We start from the raw sequence: 12,272 nt of genomic DNA on the forward strand, positions 1-12,272 counted from the left end.
TGGTATCTAATCCGTCACTCTGCTCAAACAGGATACTTTCTGGGAAATGGAAGCAAGTTTCAAGTGCAAATAGAACTTATTTTCTTGGACTTAGTAGGAGCAAAAATGTAAACCCGAACAGTAATATTTCTTTGTCAGAGCAGTAGAGTTTAGCATCTTGAAGTTTTGTAAGTGAAAATGGCATCCATACATCATCAAGGGGCGTTTAGTACACCAACCAACCAGTCAACGCACGTCTGCGGCTTTAAACAACAAACTGTATCCGAGTTACATTTTGTTTCCTCGACATGATTGATATGAAAAAGAATGAGACGCATCAGGAACTAATTATCAAATCATTATTTCCCGCCGTATGGATGCCTGCTGGACTCCTATTGGCGCAGGGCTCGCAGACTTGTTGCCATGGTGTTGTTGGCGCAGGCAGCAGGCCGAGGCTCGCTGCTTCCTATAGCATTCCTGGTAATTGAGATCAGATGCTCTTCTGACTGCAACCTGGACTGGGAGTAACCTGGAAGCATTTATTTTATGGAGAAGATATTTAGTTAAGTCATGCTCCCACTCTAAATGAGCCTCGGTCCAACTCTGGTGATGAATACGATTGGTGAAAGCACTGAAGGCTGGTTCCTGACTTCTTCCTTCCCCTGGTTCAGGTTACAGATTAGCAGACTTCCTGTTCAGTTGCAGAGCGGGCCAATCCGAATGACGGAGCAGCGATAGGCGCACAGGCAAAGGCATCATGCGTTATCTCAGATGGGGGTTCTGACAGAGCCACACAGTGTTGGGTCCTTAAGGCATCATTTATTAAACCTGTTAGAACCAGCAGGTGATTGAGAAGGAGGACAGACCTCCTCTGGAGTCAGATGGTGGTCCACACGCACACAGAGGTCTTTCTAAAGTAGCTTAACTGTACTCAAAGCTGCATGAGTAATGGTTTGCATGTAAACAATGGATTAAATTACTATAGGCAATGTGAAAGGTATCTCTCATTGTGACAAAGTCACAGGACATAACTTTCTCTGCACCCCCCCCCCCTCCGTTCTGTGAGGGTTTTTAGACTTAAACTTGGACTAAACGATTATATGTACTGTACATGATTACATGTTTTAGTAGGTACCAGATATAACCAATCATCAACATTCTGTTAATAAAAAACAATAGTTAACTGTTGGTTTTAAGATGTCACACGATCCACATTTTATGTGGATGTTGACTAAAGTCGGGTCAAATTTTGTTATTCTAGGTGTTCAACAGAACATATTCCAGTTTCAAACTAAAACTAGGACGAAATTGCCCAAGTAAAGTGTTGTTGTTTTTTTTTGTTTGCTGTGAAGAGGGATCTAATAATCTGCATTTGACTGAATCTGAGCAGACAGTATATCTCTGTGAATTTCATCCTGCCTCTTTTCCCTTCTGTCACCTTATCAATAAACACTAATGACCCACTGTCATTGGAAGCCTTGCATGTACAAGCTATCACACCAACGGCACATTTTTTAAAGATTATGTTGCGTGCTTTGCTTCACAAGCCAATCCAAGTTGTCTCGTCTCCACATGTTTTCCTTCTTGTCATTCTGGCACAGGTTGCATAGTTTTATGTGTCCAGAGAGTCCTGTTCCACAACTGCTCTTGTCTTTTAAGATGCTTCCTTTTCTTTCTTTTTTACTCTTCGACAAAGTCTAATCAGGCCTTTAAGTTATGAGTGGTTTGCACCTTGTTATTTGCACTCATGAAGTCTTGTCTTTATACTAGACTTGGATAATGATATGCCTTCCACCTGGAGAGTGTTCTTCACTTGGCTGGATGTTATGAAGTGGTTGCTCTTTATGATGAAAGAATCCTGCAATCATCCACCACTGTTGTTGCATTCAGTGGATGTTCATCTCTTTTCTGTTGACGAGCTTACCAGTGTGCTCTTTTTCTGCCAATCTGTTTGACTTGGCAGCCCAGTGTCTTGAGAAGTATGTTCTATAGTGGGGCTAATTTCCACCCCAGGACTCTCACATCCAAGACCAGACAAAATCACTCCAGCTATGCTCGTAGGAGAAAGTTGGATGTGTTATAACCCCCCAATAAGTACTTGTTTGTTGCTTAATAATGCTAAGGCCGAGATGTTTTTAGTGAGAGCTGTCCTGATCTCACTGACGGGGGGTCTAGAGCTCTGCACAAGTACGGTTACATATATAGTTCAGTCGAGCTACAGTTACAGCTCAACTTGGCCTTTCATCATATACATAGAAGCATGGAAGTGGAACCCAAATATTGACCCAGGTATTTCTGTGATGCTGTGGACTGTGTGACAAAAGACATTTCTGTGTGATATTTCTCACACAGACAAAGTTTCTCTGTAGAAGATCATTGTACACCTAAGTATAGCTTAAATCACAGTACAAACTGGTAAGACTAACATGTTTACATGCATTTCAAAAGTCTAGTTTTGGTCAGACACAATCACTCGTTTTTCTCTAGCGTCGTCTAAACATGCTGAGAGCAAAGAAAAAACAACAAGAAAACATTAGTCTGAGCAAATGAAAATTTTTTTGGTTGTGTTTAGGCCTGAAAAAACCTTAATTTTGGTAAGGAACAGGTCATAATTAGGTTTAAAACTAAGCACACAACAACGTTAACCCCGTTCAATGACATCTAAATACACTTTTTATGACGAATCGTAACAAATTGCCTCTATATACTGCCATCGGAGTGAGAATGAGCAGTTTTCTGTTTGTTTTTGAGGGCTTTTCCTGTCTTCACTTGTGTGGTAGGTCATACTTTTCCAATCACTTTTGTTGTGTTATTGATCATCAGTTTTCAACCCACTGTCTGGCTTGTTCTTTATTGGACAATCTGGAAAAACAGAAAGTGAATAGCTCATTTTCTTTTATTAACAGATTTGGAAACTGTTGCTGAAATAGTTGCACCAAACAATGAGAGACACTTTCCATTTTCAGCCTATATGATGGCAAAGCGTTCCTACCTTTTAGCCTACACATCTAAAAAAAACAAAGAAAGTAACAGCCAGGCACCTCACTGGAAGTTTCACAATAGTTTTTCACATACGCATGGGAAAACTTCCAGAAAGCCTTTTCTGGTGGATAAATTTCTGTCATAACTTTCTAACCAATGCCGTCTCACCCCAGAAAGTGTCACAGCTACATTAATCCACAGCAGAAAGTACTTCCACTTCAAAAGCTCACAAAATGTTAAATTATTTTATTTTCAAGACTGTGAGTTTGTCTCATTCATGCTTTCCCTTTTAGTGTAGACAAAACACTTACAAGAAGGAAGGAGATGCATCGAACCAGTTTGAGTCTCAACTGATTCAAACTAAAACAACATCACATTTTTTTTCAATTTTCCAGTTAGTTTATTTATTAAAGATGCACATAATATTCTCCAATCTTTGACCCATTATTGCGATGCTTCTGCTGTTTGCAAACATACCTTAAACACGCTCTTGAATGAGACTGATGTGTTGAAACATGCAGTTAATGTGAAAGGGTGAATTTTAAACCCAAGTTAAGATATTTTCCTAAACCTAACCAATAATGTTTGTTGTCCAAACCTAAAAAAATAGCAACTGAACACTGAAAGTAAAGACTGGGTAAGACTGTGTGTTTGTCAGTGTATGATACAACACCTTAATATAGAGTCTCCAAAGACTGACATCCCTGCTCTGTTTCTGTTAGATATTGTTGTAACATACTTATACTATCAAGTTGATGAGCTTCGTACTGTAACAAATTCTCCTGTTTGCAGGGTTCTGGTGTTCATGCTGCTCAGAATTTTACTCTGCTGCAAATAATTTGAGATTTCTGGGAGGAGGGAAATTTGGAGACATTCATCAGCTGTCAGGAAGCTGGCTCGGCTCATTGTAGAAAAACAGAGCGCCGTCGTTGTAGTGTAGTTGCTTTGTGGCCAAACCACATCTTAAATGTTCACAGTTTTAAGCATATACAAGGCATGAAACTCCATCTGTGTGAATGACCCGCCTGCCACTCTTTGTTTTATCCAAAGCATCTCGCTCTTTGTACCCTCTGCTACTGCACACACTTCTTCTCAAACATAGTGAATGCACACTCTTATCAAAACAAACAATAAGGGAGCCCAGTTTGTTGTCCAGGTTATAGATCTTTTCCAGTGCCTTTAGCTGAAACACCCCTCTGTTTCCGTGCCCGCCTTCTACACTTCCCCTGGTTGATCAGTACCTAGCACCAGTCACCTCTGCTTGACACAGCTCACGGCCACCCCACACCTGGAGCTGCGGGGATCAACGGGGCAGCAGGATATTGCAGTCGGCATCAAACTAAACGCATGATGCGTCCTGCACAAGTAATCTCCACTCTGAGTCAATTTGATGTGACAGTTTGAACACTTGCACTAGGAGCTGCCCTGTCGGGGGAGGTGTTGTTGGAGGAGGCTGGGTGGGCCAGGGTGGAGTGTGCGTGTGCTGACCTAGAGGGTTTTTCATGATTAGAAAACTCTGCTCACCCTTTAATTGCTCCAGGTCAGTGAGGGTTGTTGCAAGTGGTCGGAAGGAAGTAATTTTTCTTCTGGAACTGGTTACCTGATTGGGTAAGTAGCTGATCTTTGACTCTGACCTGAGTCCTCGAACAACTCTAGAGCTGAGAAAAAGAGTTGGAACCTGATCAGAGGCAAGATCCGATGTATATTAAATGTTTTATGCTGATGAAACTGAACCTTCCAATCATAATTGCTCATAGAGAGCAGAAAAGCCTTTGCACCTACATGAACTTGATTGAGCTTTACCGTGCTTTTTTCTGTTTTCTGTCTTCTCTTAAAGGCCAAGTTGTTACGAACTGTGGAACTCTCCCACTTCGTACACAGATGTACAATATGTGTGCATATGTTTGTCATTTCCTGCAGGAAAGACAACAAACATATAATTTGCTCAAAGAAAGTCACCTCTGGGAAGTGAGGGGTCAAATTCACTGAAGTAGCGTTAGCAGAGGTTGCAGGTCAGATTCATTGAAAGATGACAGATTGCTGATAGATAGTCCAACATTTTGAGATTTTCAGCCAAAACATGATGATGCAAATAAGGTTATCAAATCAAAAATACACCCCTACACAATCTTCAGTAAATTAAGAAACCCTGCATTTTTCTGTTCATATGTAGTGTTTCCATTTGATGAATAACAAAGGAAAACATCAAACTTGGCAAAAAATAGCAAGTAGAGCACTAATTGCAACAGCACATTTTAAATATCCTGTATACATAGAAGGTAGCTCTTCCAATCACAGTCTGTTCTGATTGGTTAGCTTTAATGGCCTGATCAGACCCTAAGCCCCTAAGTATTTGGGATCCCAAATTGTAATGGTGCATACTCAACATGCCCATGAAACAAGAGCCAGTGTCCGCTCCTGTAAGGTACCATCTGCAAAGAGCGCGGCACGTAGCTCTTTCTTTTATTCAGTGATTATGCTATGGAATAGCCTTCCACTAAATATTAAAGAGTCAGAAACAAAAAGGGTTTTTAAACAAAGAGTTAAAGTTTTTTTGTGGAATAAAGTAGAGAATTAGGTGACTTAGGAATGTGATTGTATACGAGTATATGTGATATCTGTTGCATGTGTTTGAATGTCTTGTCATTTCCCATCAGGGACCATGTTGGAAATAAGTGTTTTACGCTTTTACATGTAATCCCTTGGATACCCATTGTCTTCCTATATCCATAAATAAACCAAACAAAACCAAAAGACTCCACCCACCATTTCCCATGGGCTGTTCTAAAATTGAAGAATTCAAGGAATGGTAACTCTAAATTTAGCACACATCCCAAGAGCAACATGAGTCAACTTTTTTAATCACTTTCCAGGAATAATTTCACTCCAAATATCATTAAAGTTCCAAAAAATGACTCATTTAGCGCTATTAGCTGAAGCATATTACTGTATTTCATGTGAAACAGAAGCTTGGGGGGACAGCAAACCCTCTAGAAAAGCTAAATTTGTTCTGACAGGTCAGCTCTCATGGCCTGATTCAACCTGCAACCCGATCTCATGACAGTGAACGGACAAAAGCTGTGTTGGTCCACAGCACAATATGCTGCAGTTTAACAAAAAAGGCTCCAAAAGTATCATGTATATCTGGAGACGCAGCTTACTCGATGTCATATAGGTTGTATATCTACCCACCTTCAGCCTCTGAAAAGCCTGACATTTCCATCAGTTGATTGAGACCAAAAGAAGAGATGCATTCAGCAGGTGGAGTTAGCACTTCATGATATAATTGCTCCATAAGTGCCGCATGTATGAAAACGTTGTACTGATGTTGTGAGAAGTATTGTTTTAGATTTGGTCCGGATTTTTGGATAATCTTGAGACGTCCGTGCAAACAACATGCGTTTGAGGAAATACCAAATTTAAAATGCTCGCTGGCCACTGGAGGGGTTTGTACTTTCACCTGGCAGGAAAAGCATCAGCTCACCTTTCTCCCTCCTGTGGGGGAATTGATCAGCAGCTTCCTTTATGTAAATAAAGAGGCATACTGTAATCCACTTGATAAATATCAAGCAGAATACGGCAATCAGCTGAAAGCAATTTGCATGTCTGTGCTCAAGCCAGCGGCTCGTGATTTTCTCTCCTGTCATCTATCATAGACCACATGCTTGGGCCAAAATACACAATACTCCCAAATTGCTGTCATATGGAGTGCAAGCCCTGAAAAAAAAGGCTTTCATTTTTCCTTGTCTGTACTTCAAATAAACTTGTACTTTTTAAATAACTAGAGAGGATTTTTTTTTCTCTCCAGTGCAACTTGTCAGAGAGAGGGATGGTGTAATGTGCCATTTCCTTTGTTTGTTGAAAGCTTGGCTGCAGGACTGTAATCTAGATGGGTTTGATCTCAGAGTAGATGCAGCCTGTTGAACGTTGGATGCTGCTATGTTGAGTCTTCAGATGTCAAACTGAGCTCGAGCAAGCTCCCATAGGCAAACATTCACTGGCTGAAGAACAGTCTCGGTTCCCTTTGTGTTATTCATACATTTTCTGGCAGTTTTCTTGCACTCATTCCAGAGGAGGATTTAAACAAACATCTATTGGACAGGATCCAACACAGTGGATTATTAACCAAAGAAGCACTATCAATTATATCAGCGTGCTGAGCTATTTAATCGATTTCTTAAATTAGATCACCACCTCTGACTGTAGAAATGCTGCTGGTTGAGAATCAACTCCAAAGAAAATTCCCTTTATCTCAAACATCGAACAACAGTCACACAGACTGCAGAGGCAGAAGTTCTACAGAAACAAGATAAGACCTTGGTGTTGCATTTAGGGCTCGCTCCACCCTTCTCCAAACATTTTCCTTCAGCCAGCATGCCAAGCAGACTATCATTCATCCCTGTTCTGTAACCTTGCACTGGCTTACATGCATTGACTGAAAGGAAAAGGCAAGAATAATTCATTTTTGACTGCACTTTGCCAAGAGTTGGGCAAAATAATTAAGAGTAGACATCTATCTTTAAGAGACAACAGAAGAAAAAAACAAAAGAGTTTAAATATTGTATAACGTCCATGTGGGCTGTAAGTATGTTTTAACATAATGTACTGTAGCAAGAAAGTGTGTGAGTAGACATGCCACCCAATCAGAAGGTCAACATCACCACCATCATCATTACTGTTGCAAATTCATTAACATTTGTAATTTTTTTAACCCACAGTTGTGGCCACAAACAGTTGCAGTGAGGTTGTGCTTCATTGCAAAGCTCTACAAAGATACAAAGTTGATACATGACAAGACAAGTTTGGCTTTTGTGGCTTTTCCAGCTCTGGTTAAAGTTTGATTTAACATGATCCATCAAACTAAAATTTGTAAATCTAATTTATGATCCTCAGACTCAAAGAGGGGAGTTAAACTTTTGCAGAAAACTATTGGTTATCATTTATTAAATGTTTATTTCTGAAAACTAATAGTGTGTCTCATGTAAGCAAACTAACCCCAACTGTCACCCGATTTTAGATTCAAATTCTGCTAAGTTGTTATTGGTGCACAGAAATATGTAGCATGTGTGAAGGTGAACTTAGCAGCACTCACATCAAATCTAAAAAAACAAAGACTAAACTGCAGAAGCAAAACTCTCTCATGTGAAATGACAACAACTTGGTTTGGTCTAGGTTTTGCAGCAAATATTCTGCCCATGTAAGAGAGGGTGGAGATTACCAGTATTCATTTTTTGTATCAACATTGATATCAACGTTAAAAATGATAATTTGGTCGTAGCCAAAAGCCTACCGATTGTTTTTTTTGTCCTCCTTTAATATCAGTGATATTAAAAATACAAACAAAATACGCATTATAAAATGATAACGCAACAGTTAGTATTTCAGCCCATCTGAAACAGCCCACTGTCTTTGACTTAGCACAAATTCGTACCTACTCAATGACTTTTCAATACTTGATTGGCCAAACAAATGTTCTGGTGAAAAAAAAAATGACCTGCAATGTAATTAGTCTGCCATACACTGGATATTTGCTGAACCTGAAGGCTAATAATGTCAGCAAAAGTCAATACAATATCAGATAAACATCTACTAGTGTCATTGATTTATGTTATTCTGTTTGCTGATTGGCTGTTTGGAGTCAACACTCTGAATCTTAGCTGATACAGATGTTAAACAAGTATATCTATGCATTCCTAGTTGTAACTAATTAGGTTAACCAGCAACAGGTCAGAAAAATGTTGGGTATAAAAAAAGAGCCCCAAAGATAGTTTCAGCAATCTGAAAAGCATTGCCACTATAAATTGAGGAGCAATTTCAGAACAATATTCCTCAATGAAGAATTGCAAAAACTGTTATTTTTTTCCACAATCTACAGTTCATAATATCATCAAAATATTCTGAGAATGTGGAGACATGTATGCGCAAGCGGCATGACCGAAAATCAGAATATCTGTGGATACCTATGATTTTCAGACACTGAAGGAGCACTGCTTTAAAAACAGTCATGGAAATCACTTGATGGGCTCAGGAACGCTTCGAGAAACCATTGTCTTTGAACACAGTTCACCGTGCCATCCACAAATGCTGGTTAATCATGCAAAGAAGAAACCATATGTGAGCATGATCCAGAAACATCGTTGTCTTCTTTGGGCCAAATCTAATTTGAAATGAACTGAGACAAAGTTGAAAACTGTTCTGTGGTTCAATTAATCAAAATTTTTAAATTGAATTTGTAAATCATGGATGTTGCATCCTCTGGACTAAAGATGATCTAAAATGTGGACCTTCCCATGAGGGAATAATGAAACCATCAAGAGTCCTTCAAATCATTATTTTGTTGTCATTGTATGGCTAATTACTGGTGTATATGTGATATATTTGTAAGGATTGTTGTATTAAAACACTTAAGCATCATATGAGAATCAAATAAGGACTCAAATTCTTAGCCAAAACCCTTTAATGTAGTCAGACTTACGCAGACTAATTCTACTTATTGTGATGGTTTTGATTGTTGGCAGGAATCGCTGATCCTTTCCATAATCCCCTTTAACTCCACAATGTCAACAAAAAGAAACAAGATTTATTTTACACTGTAAAATTAACAAATTTGCTTCACTGTAAGAAAAAATCTGAGTATGTTGCAATAACAGAAGGGTTTTCAAATAACTTGAAGACTTGAATCAAGTCTGCTCCGGCTAAAAGTAAGGCTTCGTTATTTCATTTTCATTGCTCAGGATGATAATAAACAGATAAACTAAACTTGAATTGTTCTTATGACAGCTTCACAACAGGATTGTGGTGTGCCTTGCTGAACCGCTGCATCATGGCTGCATGTACATCCACATCACTGACCTCTCTGTTATGCAGTAGCTGCCTGCACAATCATTTTTAAACACAGCAATGCCTCAGGTAAAGGATGAATACAAAGTTTTGTGTAACCCATGGTTAATGTGACTTAAAAAGCATATACTGTGACTTGAGAGTAGAAACAAGTAACTGACAAAGTTAACTGAAAATCCTTTATCATCATCGTCATTCATCATCGACATGTAAGCTATATTTTCAATGTCTGTAAAATATTGCCTGCACACATAAACTACAGTTAAAGCTGTTTTATTGCTTACATGAGGTCAACATGATGACCTAATCATTTTTGTCCTGTCTATTTTGTAGGGCTGGGCAACGATTACAATTTTTTATCTAAGTAATCACATGATTTCCCATTTGTACGCATTTGTACGCAAAATCGAAAAATGAATTCAAAAGTAGTGTACAGCTTTTAGCATTTAGTTTTATTTTAAATGTACTGCCATATGAATGAAAGTGCCATAACATTTGTTGTGCACACTTTTAACATCAGCATTTTGATGTAGTTTTTATGTAGAAGCCTCGCTCCACTGTCTGTTTCCTTGAATGACTTGCTGGTGTCAGTTGTGTGTTTTGCCTTCAAGTGATATTTTAGACTGAAACTACTACGGCGATAAGACAATTCAACTTGGCAGTGTTTACAGATGACTTTGGTTCTGTCAACTCCAACGCCTGGAAGAACTTTAAAATGAAAATGGCCGAGTAAAAGTTCCGTACCCTTCTCCATGTTTGGTGGATCCGCCAATTACTTTCTTTTCCGGTTCCGCAGCAGACAGCAACAGACTTTTACAAAATAAAAGCCTGTGAGCAACAGACTTTTACAATAATAAAATAAACAAGAACTGCAAGCAGTGATAACGGCCCTCGCAGCCAAGCGCAGCTCCGGCCTTGCGACCGCCTGACCGCCGGCACCGCCGCCCCGACGTGGTCATCGACGCCGTCACGCGTCTCCCGCGCCCGTCCACCGGGCGGAGCGTGCGACGAATCTCCCAAATCGCCTTCCGTCCACGTCAGTACGACACCAGTGGCACGTGTTCAAAGTTGGAGCGATATCTCACCTTCCAGACAGGAGTTACCGTCACTTCCTGTTTTGTGGGGGCGGGGTTTAGCGACGTCAGAAATATACCACGCCAACGTGTGAAGAACTGCTCCGTAATGATGCACAAAAAATACAGTACAGATCGGATGATGTCTCAAGGAGATATAGCTGTTTACATGATATAGGGGGCGCACTGGAGTCACACTCCAATATAATCTTATTGGACTCTTTAGAGGTTAACAAAGGTCATTCATATCTAGTTTGGTGCAAATCGGATGATGCATGTGAGATTTAGAGCCGAACGTATGCAAACGGCGAGGGATTGGAATGTGCCATTAAGCCACGCCCACACTATTTTGTAGGTCCTGACAAGACGCACAGGTGTGCTGAGTTTCATGATTGTCGGTGAAAGCATGGCTTGGGGGTGATGTTTTTAGAGTTTCTAGGGGGCGCTGTGGAGGCATTAGGCCACGCCCATCAAATATTGGACTGCACACCTGTTGGGGGGTGGATTAGGATCGATCCCAGAGAGTCTGGTGCATCTGGGCTCAAAACTGTAGAATTGAGAGCCAAACGTATGGTAACGGCGCGATGTCTGACTTCGCCACGCCGCCATAGCCACGCCTTCAACTGAAAACTGTTGGTGCTTTAAAGCAAGTGAGACCAACTTATTATCTGTATTCTGACACAAGATCATGCTGATTAGGTGAAGGGGGCCAGAGATGGAGCTTTCCAAGGAAAAAAATTGACTTCCTGTTCTGAGGGGGCGGGGCTTAGATGACGTCAGCATATGACCACGTAGGATTGACATGCATCCAACATGGATGACTCATACCAAGTTTGGTTCAGAATAAACTTTTTACCTGAAAGTTATAGCGTTTCGTTTACACTGGCGAGTACGCCAAGTTCGCCGCTTGGCCAAGCCCCCTAAACATGCTCAAAAACTCAAGATTTCTGATAACTTTTGTTCCCCCATCCCTTAACTGCATACCGACCAAAGATGAAGTCCGTAGCTCAAAATCCCTGGGGCGTGAAAATTTTCCTGCGAGGTGTGTAAATATGAAAAATGGCCAAAATTTTCCCTTTGACCCAAAATGGCCGCCTCCTTGTACGTTTTAGAGCATACCTCCAAGAGACTTTTGTTCTTGATTTGAGGCGATCTACGTACATACCGAGTTTCAGATCTCTACGACGTACGGTTCGGGCTATCTCACGTTAGGTGGCGCTATAGAGCAGTTTGGCGACGCCCACTTTCGAGTACATTAAAAACATGTGATTTCACGCGGGGGACAATTTTGGGTAAAGTTTCGGGAGTTTTCGAATACGTTCAGGCATCCCCATTTGCGATTCCGCGAGGATAAGAAAAAGAATCATAAGCGTAACAAGAACTGCAAGCAGTGATAAC

Source organism: Odontesthes bonariensis, chromosome 6 (genome assembly GCF_027942865.1).
Source record: "Odontesthes bonariensis isolate fOdoBon6 chromosome 6, fOdoBon6.hap1, whole genome shotgun sequence".
Taxonomy (NCBI): domain Eukaryota; kingdom Metazoa; phylum Chordata; class Actinopteri; order Atheriniformes; family Atherinopsidae; genus Odontesthes; species Odontesthes bonariensis.